At 36.2% G+C, this 17247-nt stretch overlaps 1 protein-coding gene across 3 annotated transcripts in view; it reads right to left on the minus strand.

Moving 5' to 3' along the window:
* The window catches only part of Fbxw7 (F-box and WD repeat domain containing 7), a 181854-nt gene that overhangs the window by 81323 nt on the left and 83284 nt on the right, over window positions 1–17247 (minus strand). The gene's annotated exons all lie outside the window — the stretch shown is intronic.

Here is a 17247-nt window from a genome sequence, read left to right on the forward strand (position 1 = left end):
ACAAACACCAACATAATATCCTATATCCCAAAAAAGTCATGAAAATATCAAGAATGTTCCTTTATTTATTCTTACCAACAGAAGTACATAATGTCAAGATATATCAAATGCACAATTTATGTTTTTATCAATAACTAATGCAACTGAACTTGAGTTCAGTAAACTGAAATCTGAGAGCTAATATATTTTGACATCGCACAGTTCTGAAATACTGCACTATTTCCTTGGCAATCTGACATGATGAGAATAGAAATGACTCAACAAGGGCAGGAATAATACTAACAAAAAGAAACCATAGAATCTTTAAATTGAAAATGTTCCTTACTTCACAGACAAGGCAATCGAGGCTCAAAGAAATTAGGTAAATTTCTCAGAACTGCTAGCTTTAAGTTAGCTTCAAGCAAAGCACAGACAAGAACTTGAAACTCAACTGAGTCTTCTTTCATGTGCTTCAGTCTACAGAAACCACATACCATAAAATCCTAGGAGAATTACTCTCTAACATTGATACTACCTTCTTTCCAAAACCAGAATCAATATAGTATTCCAAGGTTATTATTCTAAAACAAATATTTATTGAGTGCTCAATATGCTTCTGAAGGAAAATATTTAGAAATGTTTCTTTAATCAACTCCAGTACAACCAAAATTTTTTAAACAAAAATACATAAGACTTGTTCTTTACATGCTAACTAATATCACAACCTTTTATGACCATGACCCAAAGTAAAATTAGATTCACATTACAACACTGCCAGCACATATTTAAGTATACCTGAAACAAGTTTCAGAAAGAGAGGTAACCACAAACATTTCTAATACCTAAAGTCTTTACAAGTCACCACCGTTAATTAAATAGTTAATTCTCTTTATTCATGGTATTGTGTTCTATGAAGTTGCTGCAAAATTGAATTAGTAAATACTGAACCACTGTTCCTAAGGAAAACAGGGCTCCTATAAGCCTCTGGTCACAACATTTTTGGTCATCAGTTCAATGCAAAATCTTTTTTATGTCTGTTTCTGATTAAAGATACCTTATTTAATGTATATTACTGACTCATTAACACTAAACTCCCTGACCAGTCCTCCTATAATTCATGCTTGAATGAAGCTTATCTAGAACAGATTACTTTCTCCCTAAAGTATACATCACAGCCTTTTTACATTCAGAAACATTAGAGGGCAGTTCAGTACTATGCTTGGTGGTCATTTTAAACAGCACAATCACCAGCAAAAGGCAGGAAAATGTTTCACTAGAGATCATGAAAAGGACATGTGTTTACAGTATCAAGAAGTATAGTAACAAGAAGACAAAGTGTCATCTTATTGACCTCAAGTAGAAATACACATGTCAAGTGGCTCAAAATTTTTGCCATGAACATGTCCACAAATGACTGTGAAAGGGCCATGAGTATTAATTTGCAGATTATAAATAAATTTTACTGAGTAGGTGAGTTTGCAAATGCAGAATCTGTGAATAATTAGGGATGGATTGTACTTACTTTACTTAAATCCTCTAGACTGAGTACTTCTTGCACTGCAAAATTCACACAGTATTCTGAGCTACTGATGAAGAAGCCACAGGACTACCTATTTATGGTTGTGCTAATCTAACAAAGGAATAAATTATCCAGAATTAAACATTCAAATACAGATCACTCAAATTTTTAAATAAATCAAAATTTCAGATAGTCCAGATATAATAAACCTGGACTTTGCATAAAATAATCATTGGAGAAGGAAAAAAAAGAGAGGACACTATTTTTTCTTAAGCTAGTGGGCAGAACAGCACTTCTTTTGGCAGTGTCTTTCACAGCAGTGGGAAGACCAGAGAAGTCCTGATCTAATAATACCTATCTAAAAAAATGACAACAGTTAGCTCCAGCCCAGGTATTACAGTGACTTTGTTCTTCAACAAAATTAAAATAAGACTATTTAGGAAAACGAGCTAGTTCACAACTTTCCAAAAGTCCTAGAAAACATAGGGTAACTTTTACTGCTGTTCCTTTTTGCTTTAGTGGTATTTCAGAACTAATTTATTTCTCTTTCTCTCTCTCTTTCTTTCTCTGTCTTCTTTTACTTTATTTTTTTTCTTTTGAGACAGGGTCTCACTATGTATGCCAGGATGGCATTGAATTTATCACGGTCCTGCCCTTGCCTCCAGAGTACTGGAGTTACAGGCATGTACCACCATACCCAACTTGTGTGTGTGATTAAAATTAGTTTTTCATGAACTTTTTAACTAGTTTCTCATGAACCTTGCTTTTCAAAAGACCTTCTTCCTCAACACCATGAGAACTTTTTATTTTAGGTTGCTCAAAGGAATACATGTGGGCATAGTATACATGTAAAATAAATGGGACTTTGAGAGCCTACCTCCAATTGAAGAAGACTTCAAAAGGCAAATTCTATGTTTGAAATCATAGTAGACACTGAAGCACTAAGAAAACAGGGGACATTTTGTGCAACATTATTTTGAGAAGGTATATGCCAGGTATAATGCATTAGATTTGAGCTAGAAAGGCATTTAAGAAACTTTAGGAGATGGATGACAAGAAAATAAGCCAAACTGTCCTGGTCATGAGGAAGAATAACTTGAAGCTTGGGGTTATATAACTCAAGCAATTTAGGATTTTCACTAAATCCTACAAAAAGACTCCCTAATTGCTATGAATGCCTCGTCTTGTCATACCAACTACTAACTTTCCCAGTTCTCTTTATGAACGTTGGAATCCCAAATTAACAATTTATTAATTAATGTGATCAAGCTTATTAGCAGTAAGTACCTGGAACAAGTAAAAAGGTCAGTCATGTCACTCCACTGCTAAAAATTCACCCAGTGTTTCCCATCTCACCCCAAGGAAAGCATCTTGGAGATGTCTTTTATAGTTTCCTGGAAGATCCTATATAGTCTACATATGTTCCACCACTCTGAGCTACTGTCACTTTCTCACTTCATTCCCTGCTTTCTAAGAAATCTTTGTTCTTTTCTTAAAGAGTAAAATGTGCTACAACACTGGCTGTTCCTCTGCCTGAACACGTCTGCAAGGTTCTTTTCATTATGTCCTTCAAGATCTCGCTCAGATGTCCTTTAATCAATAACATGCTCCCTAAACATCCCATTAAAAGTAGCAACACCCCTGATATCTCCTTTTCTTCTCTTACTCTTCTCCATAGCACTAAATACAGAAAAGCACTAAAATAGTAGATAATAATTGCCTATCTATCCACCACTTACTTATGTGTTCCTCTGGTACAATTTAAGTTCTATCCTTTTTAACCACTGTCAGCTACAGCACCCACAAAAATGTCTGGCTAGGTAGATGCTCAAAACATTTGTTTACTGAGTAAATAATTATTGAATTTTTTTAAGCCAGTCATGCACTGAGCATGCTTCCTTCACCAAAGAACTGCAAGCTGGGTCACACACAAAACATTTTAAGCAAGTAATAAAGGTTACACTCTACATAGACCAAGTTACTTGCATTACTTTTGAAACCAGTCAGGGGATAAATCCTAAGATTAACTAATAATAAATAAATGCCCCGTATATAACTGGACAAAGGATCTTCTTTCTGAATATTCTGACTGTGAACACTTGACTTGAGAAAAAAAGGAAGAAGAGCTGCAGTCACATCATGCACTCAATGAGCTTTACTGATCTTCCCCAGACAAGTTCTAGACTTCAGTGAAGAAAAGAATATTCTGCTATTCATAAGGAAACACGAACATTACAGCTATAGCTTTCAACTTCTCACACATATAAACAATCTTCTTCTAATTCAACACATTTGAAAACTAAGCTCAGAAAATCTCATTTCAGTTGAAAATGACATCCACATGACTTGCTTATCACGTTTGACCCAGAATTATTCTGTGCTGAAAGAAGTAAGGATGAGAGATAAATACAATTTGTTTTTAAGATACAAAAATAATACATGAATCTATAAAGGAAACAACTTTCTAACTGCTGGTCTTATATTTGAGCTTACATATCACTGAGTAAGGAAATGTTTTCTCCAAAGTCTTACATAAAATTTTCTCTAGGCTATATTTTTATTTATAGTTGGTTTTAGTAGCTTTACTATTCAATACTGCTCATAAAATGTCATGTTGTAAATAATATTAATTAAATCAATTTATGACCATTACCTAAATTTTGAAAAATTAAATCCCATTTTGGCTTAAGCTATTTACTTAAACTTAATTTACTAGATTTCTTATGGGTGTGAACATTTTATGAAAAGATAAAGGATTGATTTCAAAGATAATAAACTAAGCTTAATTACAGGGGGGTTGTATTTTTATCCAGAAAAAGTTGACTTAAATGTTATTTTTAGTCTTAAATATAGGGTAAAAATTACTCTTCCAATACCCTATCACATTTGGATCCCCTATAGCAGGAATTTGTGGTAAGTCCTAGGAGCATAAGATAAAGTTTCACAAAGAAAAAAATGGAATCTCCTTTATCTGCTGTAATGAACTGTTAATCTTTTCTGGTGAGAGGAAACCATACAAAAAGTGCACCAATATAAAAAGAACACTCTCTGCTCAGAAAGGAACTGACAACTATCAAAAATGAGTTATCATTATCTACAACAATCTGCCCAAGCTAATGTACCACAGCTGTATGTACGATCATTTTTATGAAGGGCTTCTTGAGATACGAACATTAAGTATTCCTCCGGTATAAAAAGACAAAGGCTAAAAACAAATTATCAGTAATGGAACCAATTGGAAGTTTGTCTACCTAAAACAGTGAGAGAAAGGTAGCATTGCTTCTGTGATGTTCCTACTAATGATGTATAGTCTGAATCCACTAGTGTGGAAACATTAGGCAAGACCAAATTAAGAGTCTCTGTACAGCCAGGCACCAGTGGCTCATACACCTAACTCTAGCTCATTGGGAGGCTGACATTGGGAGGACTGAAATTCCAGGGCAGCCAAGCAAAAAAAGACCCCCATCTCAACAGAAAAAAAGACACTGTGCATGGTGTTATACATGTAGCCTATTATCACAGCTAGGATGGGAAGCATAAAATATGAAGTTCACAATCAACGACAACCTGGGCAAAAAGTGGAGACTCTTATCACCAAAATAATCAGCATAAATAGCTGGAGGTGGGTGTGGCTCAAGAGAGCACCTGCCTAGTTAAGTCCTGAGTTCAAACTCTAAACTCTAGCACCACCAAAAAAGAGATTTGTGTTAAAGGATTAAACATAAAGTAAGATCAAGGAACTATTCCAGATATACAGTAACTAAATGCAACACATAATTCTGAATGGAACCCTTTTGCTATATGAGACATTTAGACAACTGGTGAAACTGGAATAGAGTCTGAGAAATAATCTAAGACATCAATACCAACAGCCTCAGTTTTAATGGCTATACTGTGATTAGGCATGAAATGTTCTTGTTTATACTAAAATGCAAACTCAGTGTTTGGAGAAGATAGTGCAACCTGTTGGTAATTTATTGTTGAGTTCTCTGGAGCAAAATAAATCCTTAGTACCATAGACAGAACTTTTCTGAAAGTTAAAAAAAAAAAAAGGAGGAAGCCAGGCACTGGTGGTTCACACCTGTAATCCTAGCTACTTTGGAGGCAGAGATAGGAGGATGGCGGTTAGAAGCCAGCAAATAGTTCATAAGACCCTATCTCAAACAAAATTCATCACATAAAAGGGCTGGTGGAGTGGCTCACAGTGTAGTCCCTGAGTTCAAGCCCAGGGACAGGGAAAAAAAAAAGAAAAGAGAGAGAGAGGACATCTGAAAATCTTGCTGGTTTCCATCATTTGTTACAAGCTATTTTGCCATGTCACCACAGCTTTGTCACTACTCATATCACTAATTTCTTCTAAGTCTACCCCAAGTATCTCTACAATTGATTACACTTCACTAGTTCTTTTTAATTGAGCAGATTCCATCTGTCTCTTGCCTGAACTATTTAAACATACAGACCCAGACACATGTACATAAGTAGACATACTCCAATGATGAGCTTTACAACCCAAAGATACAACCAAACACATACATAGAAAATAAATACCAGGCTCTTTTCCACATTCAGGAAGCGATATTTAAAAGTCCATATCACACTATTACTGTCTATATATAACAGCACTTCTTATAATTTCTAAAAACATTTATATATATCTGTATAGATATAGATATATATATACATATGGAGCAATTTTCCCATTTTCTAGAAAATATTTAATAACATTTTAATAATATTTAATAACATTTTTGCAGACTGTAAACTAAAAAGAATAATGAATAGATCTTTATAATATAAAAGTGTAAATGTCCATCCTAAATTGATACGGCTATTTCTTGTTCTCTGTGGTAGTTCAAGACCTGAAATTTACAGGGGGAAGAAGAAAACCTGTTGCTGAGCTAACAGGTCCCTACATGGTCTCTAAAGTAAAGTACAGCTGTCATCAGGATTTTGTTGCTTGCATATGAAAGCTGAAATATGTCTGAGAAGAGCAAACAATCACAGTAGTCATTCACATATTCAATCACTCAAAATTTAATTACATAAAAAAGTGGGTAAAAAATAATTGACCAGAAAAGGGAAGTGTTAATAAATATTTTATTTAATAGATACATTTTTTATGATATTTGACTCAACAACATTAGCCATCAGGGAAATATAAATTAAAACCACAATGCAATATTATTTCCATTCCCAAGAACTACTAAAATTAAAACCAAACACCAAGTGTTAATGAGTAGAGGAAGCAACTAGAACTTTCTCATACTATTAGTGGAAATGTAAAATAACAATGGCAACATTGTAGGAAACCATTTGGCAGTTTCTTAAAAAAAAAAATGTCGCTGACCCTATAAACTAGCACATAATCCCTAGACTGATACTAGAATGCTTATGATCTCAGAAAAGCAACTCAAATGTTCACTAAGGGAAGAATGGACAAATAAATTGAGGTGTATACTTCTAATAGAAATTTAAAAATGGGAGGATTCCAAGATGGCGGCTAGAGGGAGGAAGCAGAAAGTGTGCCTCCTAAAGTGAAATCTTGGAGAGATGCCAGAGACACACCTTGCAGGCAAAGCCACCGAGAAGAGGCAAAACTTTGACCCCTCCATACCTCCTGCCTGTGCAGAGCATCTCCACTTCACCGTGAATGGAGAAACCAGGAGGGCCCCCGGGCCACCAGACAACCGCGCCCAGACAGCTTGGGAAGATGCAGACCACACGGTGAGCTAAGTGGTATGTGGTACACCCACAAACAACCTGGGACAGATCAGCATAGCCCCCTGGACAGACCGACCCCCACCCAGGGAAAAAAAGAGAAACTGAGTAATAAGCAATAAGAACAATAAAGACACATGGGTAACAGGGTGGAGTGCCCTGAGCACTGAAGAGGGGCGGAGGGGAATCCCTCCGGGAACTGTAAATAAACATGCCGGCCAGCTGGAGAGGGCGGGAGAGGCGGCGCATGCCCAGCAACCAGGAGCAGGAAATCTTGTGAGAGTGGTGGAGGAAGGAAAACTCCACAGGAGATGGGGGAAGACCTACTTCCCACATGAACTGTAAATAAACAAACATGCTGGCCTGAGAAAGCGGGTACAGTGTCACCTCCCCCAGTGCTTGGAAAGGGGAAAGCTCGTAGCAGCCGCTCCCACACAGGAGAACTCTGAGTAAACAAAGCCTGCCGGGCCAGGTGAGTGCCAAGCTCACCCCAGAGATCTGCATAAATAATGCTGCCAGCAACAGCAGGCATGCAAACCACAGCCCCAGATAGCCATTCACAGACCTGTCTCCAGACTCTTTTATTTCTCTCTCCCTACCTTTGATAAGAAAACAACCAAACTACACCTGCACGTTGAAAAACTTACTGAAACTGTATTGCATTTGAACTTGGGACACTTTGTGGGGTTTTTTTTTTGTTTTGTATTATTTTATTTTTTCCCTTTGATGAGACAACTACCGAACAGCATCTGATGTACCATCTCCAGGATTGGAGGCTGAGGGAGGAACATCAAAATTATTAAGACTGAAACTTCATTGCATTTGAACTTGGAGATATTTTTTATGTATTTTTTTCTTTCATTTACTTATTTTTTATTATTATTCTTATCTTTATTCTTTTTATTTTTTATTTTCAATCTTCTTTCTGTCTCTCTAATGCCTTTTCAGCTTAGGATTGATTAGTACACTGTCTCTCCCTGTATCTTTGAAACTTTTCTGTTTGTTTCTTTGTTTTGTTTTTTTTCTACTTGCTTATTTGTTTTTCTTTTCCTTTATCTTCTTTGCTTTCCATCCCCTCTCACCCTTCCATTCTAAATATCATTTCAGAACTTGAAGATGAAATGGTAATTAAAGGAAAAACAGAAGAACTATTAATTAAACAACTCAAGACCTGTGAAAAGAAAATGCAAGAACTCACTGACTCCATCAAAAGACCAAACTTGAGAATCATGGGCATCGAAGGAGAAGAGGTGCAAGTGAAGGGAATGCGTAATATATTCAACAAAATAATAACAGAAAACTTCCCAAATCTAGAGAAAGATATTCCCATACAAATGCAAGAGGCCTCCAGGACACCAAACAGACCAGATCCAAATAGAACTACCCCACGACATGTCATCATTAAAACAACAAGTTCAGAAACTAAGGAAAGAATATTGAAGGCTGTAAGAGAGAAAAAACAAATAACATACAAAGGTAAACTCATGAAAATCACAGCAGACTTCTCAACAGAAACATTAAAAGCAAGAAGAGCATGGGGTTAGATCTTCCGGGCACTGAATGAAAATAACTCCAACCCCAGGATACTCTACCCAGCAAAACTATTATTCAAAATAGACGGAGCAATTAAATTCTTCCATGATAAGCAGAAACTAAAACAATATGTGACCACAAAGCCACCACTAAAAAAGATTCTTCAAGGGATTCTGCACACAGAAAGTGAAACCCAACATAACCATGAAAGGACAGGCAGCACCAAACTACAGGAAAAGAAAAAGCAAGAAAGTAGACAGTAACCTCAACTGAGGTACACACAATCAAACCTTCGAACAACTAAGACAACTAAATGACAGGAATCACCACATACCTATCAGTACTAACACTTAATGTTAACGGACTTAATTCACCCATCAAAAGGCACCATTTGATGGAATGGATTAAAAGGGAAGATCCAACAATTTGTTGCTTACAGGAGACCCATCTCACCGAAAGAAATAAGCATAGGCTTAGGATGAAAGGCTGGAAGAAGATTTACCAAGCCAATGGCCCCCGAAAACAGGCAGGAGTAAGTAGCAATACTTATCTCTGACAAAGTAGACTTCAAACCTACATTGATCAAACGAGATAAAGAAAGACACTCCATACTAATAAAAGCAGAAATAGACCAAAAGGAAATAATAATTATCAACCTATATGCACCTAATATCAATGCACCCAATTTCATCAAACATACCCTGAAAGACCTAACAACATACATTAACTCCAACACAGTGGTTGTGGGAGATTTTAACACCCCATTATCATCAATAGATAGGTCATCCAAACAAAAAAAATCAATAAATAAATTCAAGATCTAAAATATAAAATAGATCAAATGGACCTACTTGATGTAGACAGAACATTTCATCCAACTTCTAAACAATATACATTCTTCTCAGCAGCTCATGGAACCTTCTCGAAAACAGATCATATCCTAGGGCACAAACCAAGCCTCAGCAAATATAAGAAAATAGAAATTATACCGTGCATACTATCTGATCACAATGCAATGAAACTAGAACTCAACAACAAAAGTAAAGACAAAAAACATTCAAACAGCTGGAAACTGAATAACTAATTACTTAATGAACAATGGGTCATTGATGAAATAAAAGAGGAAATTTTAAAGTTCCTGGAAGTCAATGAAAATGAAAACACAACCTACTGGAACCTATGGGACACAGCTAAGGCAGTCCTGAGTTTACAGCCATGAATGCATATGTTAAAAAGTCAAAGATCCCAAATCAATGACCTAATGATACATCTCAAACTCCTAGAAAAACAAGAACAAGCAAATCCCAAAACAAATAGAAGGAGAGAAATAATAAAAATAAGAGCTGAACTCAACGAGATAGAAACCAAAAAAAAAATACAAAGAATTAATGAAACAAAAAGTTGGTTCTTTGAAAAAATAAACAAGATCGATAGACCCCTGGCAAACCTGACTAAAATGAGGAGAGAAAAAATCCAAATTAGTAAAATCAGGGATGCAAAAGGGGAGATAACAACAAATACCATGGAAGTCCAGGAAATCATCAGAGACTACTTCGAGAACCTATATTCAAATGAATTTGAAAATCTTAAAGAAATGAACAGATTTCTAGATACATATTATCATCCAAAACCGAACCAGGAGGAAATTAATTACCTGAATAGACCTATAACACAAAATGAAATTGAAGCAGCAATCAAGAGTCTCCCCAAAAAGAAAAGTCCAGGACCTGATGGATTCTCTGCTGAATTCTTTCAGACCTTTAAAGAAGAACTGATACCAACCCTCCTTAAACTGTTCCATGAAATAGAAAGGGAAGGAAAACTGCCAAACACATTTTATGAAGCCAGTATTACACTTATCCCAAAACCAGGCAAAGACACCTCCAAAAAGGAGAACTATAGGCCAGTCTCCTTAATGAACATTGATGCAAAAATCCTCAACAAAATAATGGCAAATCGAATTCAACAACACATCAAAAAGATTATTCACCACGACCAAGTAGGCTTCATCCCAGGGATGCAGGGGTGGTTCAACATATGAAAATCAATAAATGTAATAAACCACATTAACAGAAGCAAAGACAAAAACCACTTGATCATCTCAAGAGATGCAGAAAAAGCCTTTGATAAGATCCAACACCATTTCATGATAAAAGCTCTAAGAAAACTAGGAATAGAAGGAAAGTACCTCAACATTATAAAAGCTATATATGACAAACCTATAGCCAACATTATACTTAACGGAGAAAAACTGAAACCATTCCCTCTAAAATCAGGAACCAGACAAGGATGCCCACTATCTCCACTCCTATTCAACATAGTACTAGAATTCCTAGCCACAGCAATTAGGCAAGAAGAAGGAATAAAAGAAATACAAACAGGTAGAGAAACTGTCAAAATATCCCTATTTGCAGACGACGTGATCCTATACCTTAAAGACCCAAAAAACTCTACTTAGAAGCTTCTAGACATCATCAATAGCTACAGCAAGGTAGCAGGATATAAAATCAACATTGAAAAATCACTAGCATTTCTATACACTAATAATGAACAAACTGAGAAAGAATATATGAAAACAACTGGATTTACAATAGCCTCAAAAAAAATCAAATACCTAGGTGTAAACCAAACAAAAGATGTGAACAACCTCTACAAGGAAAACTGTAAACTTCTGAAGGAAGAGACTGAAGAAGACTATAGAAAGTGGAGAGATCTTCCATGCTCATGGATTGGTAGAATCAACATAGTAAAAATGTCTATACTCCCAAAAGAAATCTACATGTTTAATGCAATTCCCATCAAAATTCCAAGGACATTCATTAGAGATTGAAAAATCTACCATGAAATTTATAGGGAAACACAAAAGGCCACGAATAGCCAAGGCAATACTTAGTTAAAAGAACAATGCTGGAGGTCTCACAATACCCGACTTCAAACTATATTACAAAGCAGAAACAATAAAAACAGCATGGTACTGGCACAAAAACAGACATGAAGACCAGTGGAACGGAATAGAGGACCCAGATATGAAGTCACACAACTATAACCAACTTGTCTTTGCCAAAGGCGCTAAAAATATACGATGGAGAAAAAGCAGTCTCTTCAACAAAAACTGGTGGGAAAACTGGTTAGTAGTATACAAAAAACTGAAACTAAATCCATGTATATCACCCTATACCAATATTAACTCAAAATAGATCAAGGATCTTAATATCAGACCACAAACTCTAAAGTTGATACAGGAAAGAGTAGGAAATACTCTGGAGTTAGTAGGTATAGGTTAGAACTTTCTCAACGGAACCCCAGGAGGACAGAAACTAAGAGATAGCATAAATAAATGGGATTTCATAAAACTAAAAAGCTTCTGCTCATCAAAAGAAATGGTCTCTAAACTGAAGAGAACACCCACAGAGTGGGAGAAAATATTTGCCAGCTACACATCAGACAAAGGACTGATAACCAGAATATATAGGGAACTTAACAAACTAAATTCTCCCAAAACTAATGAACCAATAAAGAAATGGGCAAATGAACTTAACAGAACTTTCTCAAAAGAAGAAATTCAAATGGCCAAAAAACACATGAACAAATGCTCACCATCTCTAGCAAAAAAGGAAATGCAAATTAAAACCACACTAAGATTCCACCTCACCCCTGTTAGAATAGCCATCATTAGCAACACCACCAACAACAGGTGCTGGCGAGGATTCGGGGAAAAAGGAACCCTCTTACACTGCTGGTGGGAATGTAAACTAGTGTAACTACTCTGGAAAAAAATCTGGAGGCTACATAAAAAGCTAAACATTGATCTACCATTTGGTCCAGCAATACCACTCTTGGGGATATACCCAAAAGACTGTGACACAGGTTACTGCAGAGGCACCTGCATACCCATGTTTATTGCAGCACTATTCACAATACCAAGTTATGGAAACAAGCCAAGATGCCCCACTACTGACGAATGGATCAAGAAAATGTGGTATCTATACACAATGGAATTTTATGCAGCCATGAAGAATGAAATGTTATCATTCGCTGGTAAATGGATGGAATTGGAGAACACCATTCTAAGTGAGGTTAACCTGGCCCAAAAGACCAAAAATCATATGTTCTCCCTCATATGCGGACATTAGATGAAGGGCAAACACAACAAGGGGATTGAACTTTGATCACAAGATAAAAGCGAGAGCACACAGGGAGATATGAGGATAAGTGAGACACCTAAAAAATTAGCTAGCATTTGTTGCCTTCAACGCAGAGAAACTAAAGCAGATACCTTAAAAGCAACTGAGGCCAATAGGAGAAGGGGACCAGGAACTAGAGAAAAGGTTAGATCAAAAAGAATTAACCAAATGGTAACATACACACAGGAAATTAATGTGAGTCAACTCCCTGTATAGCTATCCTTATCTCAACCAGCAAAAACCCTTGTTCCTTCCTATTATTGCTTATACTCTCTCTTCAACAAAATTAGAGATAAGGGCAAAATAGTTTCTGCTGGGTATTGAGGGGTTGGGGGGGAGAGGGAGGGGGCGGAGGCAGGAGGGAGAAATGACCCAAGCCTTGTATGCACATATGAATAAAAAAAATTTTTTTAATGAATTGTTTCAAATGGATGTCAAAAGCACTATGTTGAAAAGCCTGCAGTTAAACGCAACTACAATCCAAGAAGTCAGAAGGCTGAGGCAGGAGAACATTAAATTCAAGGCCAGCCTGGGCTACATAGTAAGACCCTGTCTCAAAAAACAGTGTATCAAATGAAAGAAGACAATCAAGTAACACTACACATTTGCATATATATTGTTTGAAACACCATACACCTAATCTATAATGACAGAAATCAGAATAGTAAGCATAGGGATTGATTACAATAGAGCATGAGGGAACTTTCTGGAGTGATAAAAATATTCTGTATCTTGATGGCAGTGTCAGGATACATAACTATGCATGTTCTTCAGAACTCATCCATGCTTTCCACATTAAATAAGAAGTACATAATTTATAAATGAGTATGTTTCTGGACACAGTGGCTCCTGCCTGTCATCCCAGCTACAGGGGAGATGGATATCAGAAGGAGCACAGTTCGAAGCCACCCAGGGCAAAAAATTAGTGAGACCCCATATCAACCAATAAGTCAGGGACAGTGGTGCCACCTACACAGGAGGTCTCTCACTGTGGTCCAAGCTCCCCCCCCTGAGGGAGTCCAAGCTCCCTGTCCGGCAAAAATGCAGACCCTACCTTGAAAAAGAAAACAAAGGGCAAGGGCATAGCTCAAGTGGTATAGCACTTGCCTAGCAAGTGTGAGGCCCCAGTTCAAAACCCAGTACCACCAAAAAACAAATGAAAAACAAAAACCAAAAAAAAAAAAGCATCTGTTAATTGACCACAATACAAAAACTTCTCTGCCATCCTCAACTGTCCTGCTAGGAGCCTGTTGTCTCATATTGACAAAAAGTTTGGTCTTCTTTGCATGGCCTCATTAGTGCAAACTTCCCTACACTAATACCAGATATAATCACATCAGAAAGCCAGGATAAAAGCACAGAATACTAATTTTTCCACTTCCAACAGAGAAGGTGACAATTTTACTAAAATCCAGGTCCTAGTAAGAAAACAGTGAACACATAGTTCATTGTGAAATGTTCCCTAGCAGGTAAAGAGAATTTTGACAAAAGTATAGACCATAAGCAACTATACTAGAAGAAACATCTGAAGCCACTGCCTAAGGATCAGAGAAAGCCAGAATCTGCTAAACTCTGGAAATAATTCTGCATTTTTAAGGAGAGCCTCAGCATGATCACAATGAGACTCTGAGGAATAGCAATTACGGATTCAAATCCTTTTAGCTACAATCTCTACTCTATCTCACTATCATTTTCCAAGGTTTTGAACTTCTGAATAAATCTACCATCATAATATGGAAAACCTACTATATGCAGAAGAAGTGACAAGTCAATTTCTATAGCAGGGTTCCTAACTAATAATAATTTTAATATGGCAACTATTTATTGTGGCTACAAGGGGAAAAAAATGCCTTCTTGTCATTTGTTTTTAAAATTTAGGAATGTTATTTTTATTTACTACTGCTTGATCCCTCTTGCCTGACTCCTGAAGGTTTCATTTGGTTAAGTATGAAATTTGAACTCAGGTAAACCCTGCTGCCTTTACTTCATCTGCTTCCCACTTCAAAAACTCCTGCCTCAATTTTGTTGCTTGCTCTCTGAATCAAAACAATTACCTCATCTAGATGAATATACTAGACAATCACTATTCACAGACTCAGAAACAATCATTCAACCTTCTTCTTCAAATTCCTGCAAGAAGGCCGAACTGACATACTGCAAAAGATACTGCCAGATTACCTTGCACATAGTGTGGTTTCAGAAAACACATATTTGAACTGGGGGAAAAGAAAGAATATTATACTTACAGGTGTGAATTTTTTAATTATGAGAAAAGCATCTACACTAGTTAGACCTTTGTAAAACATACAACTATGGAAATTTTGTAAAAGTCACATAATTATGGTAGAAACCAAGCTAGATAAACTTCATTCCAGCCAGTTCCATCTCCACCCAATGAATGTTAATACTATGGTGCCCCCAAAAAATAAAAAACCACCATCACCACCACGAAAAATCCCAAAACTAAAAGCACTGGTTCTAACACCAAGAAATATTATAATCCACTTAAAACTCTTTTTCCTTCTTTTCTCATACAGAGTAAGGGCTATTATTTTTTTAGGGCTATTTTTTTTAGACAGTAAGAAATATGGTTTCCTTATAAAGATCTTGTCTTGTACAGAAATAAAGCAACACTATCATAATGATAAAATCAGTAAAGTAGATCCTTTATTTACTGATCTATAATTTTTCACAAGAAATTTTTTAGATTTTTCAGGTTATAAAACAGTATTTCTGGACAAACCTAACAAGGCAGCAGTTGTAAAACACTCTCAAACACAACAATGCTGTGTTGTACACTCATCCTAAAACTAAGAGGAAGCATTGTGGGTTGGTCACAACTCAAATTCCTTATCACAATGAGGGCTGCTGAAGGATTTTACCACTAAACTCAGCCATTCAAATAAGTAGGAAGATAATAAGGGTGGTTAGTCACTGCTCCCAAACCACTGGCTTGCAGATCTGTTGAAAGGACAATTTCGTAGATTTTGAAGTTTCTAATAGGTTTCCTTTATTCTGACTTGCCGAGACAAAATCAAAGTGCTAACTCAAAATAAGAAGAAACAAAAATATGCCTTCCTTTTCTTATAACACTCAAGATATAGAAACCAAAATAATAGCAGGAAATCTTATAAATATGAAGTCAGTTTTATATTCAAATTAGTGAAGATGCTTCTACTGTATTCACTTAGGCGACAAACATTATAGTACTATGCTACCTACTGCAGATTCATTTAATCCAGAACTCTGACATCATTATCCTGGTTTACAAAACAGGAAACAGGTTCAGATTAAGATCACTTGCCCAAAGATTCTTAAGTAGTAAGATTCAGTACCATGTTTGAATTCAGTTATTTCTGAGCCACTTCAATAAGCCAAATTTTCTTTCAGCCCAGAGTATCTTGCGGTATCAAGACAAAACAAAAGGTACAACTGATAGTAAGGATACCACTATGACTCCTTTGATAGGAAATCCCCTTCTTAAAGATAGTGATTCATCTCTCTTTCTCAGACCTCTAAACATTGCCTTTTTCAATCAGGGCTATGCATCTTAAGCCTGGCCAAAAGAAAAAAAAAAAAAAAGTTTTAGGCTGTCTTCAGCTAAGTCAAAGAAATCAAATATGATCTGTCCTAAGCCCACTCATAACAGGACTAACCAATCTCGGTCATTTTTACTAGTTCCCCACCTGCTTCCCCACACCCCAAAATTCAGGCACACACTCTAATTGCTCTTATTTATGAGTTACAAAGTACTTTTAAAGTTATATTTAACTAAATAAAACTAAATTTAACTATAGCACTGTATTTAAATTTGATTATAAATATTTTGAAGTCTGAACTGATAAAATTTTACGGCAAAATAATGGAATCAAATTCTACACTAACCTAAAGACTCTATCCAACTTTGCCATATTGCTTCCTTGCAATTTCCAACACAACTGCAAAAATACTAACAATCATTCTCACTTTGTTCTGGGCATATGAATTACAATTTCGTTAAAGCAAACCTTTGATGTACATTCTACAGGTGAAAAAAACAAAGGTCCAAACCTGTTCTGTTCTGCCTCTTAAGCACTAGTCATCCTGCTATAAAGGACTTGTCTTTCTGAACTCTACCTCTTTTGAGATTAAAGATTAGCCATTCCAGATTCCAGCACTGCTGCTTTCTGCAGGAGGTAAGAATAAGAAATACTAACAAAGAACATTAAGAAATACACCATCTCAGGATGATGTCAAAGCCAAACCCATGGTAAAGCAGAGAACAGCATAAAAGTAAGGCTGTAAAAGATTATTGATTAAGAACAGGATCAGTTA

This window comes from Castor canadensis, chromosome 9 (genome assembly GCF_047511655.1).
Source record: "Castor canadensis chromosome 9, mCasCan1.hap1v2, whole genome shotgun sequence".
Lineage (NCBI taxonomy): Eukaryota > Metazoa > Chordata > Mammalia > Rodentia > Castoridae > Castor > Castor canadensis.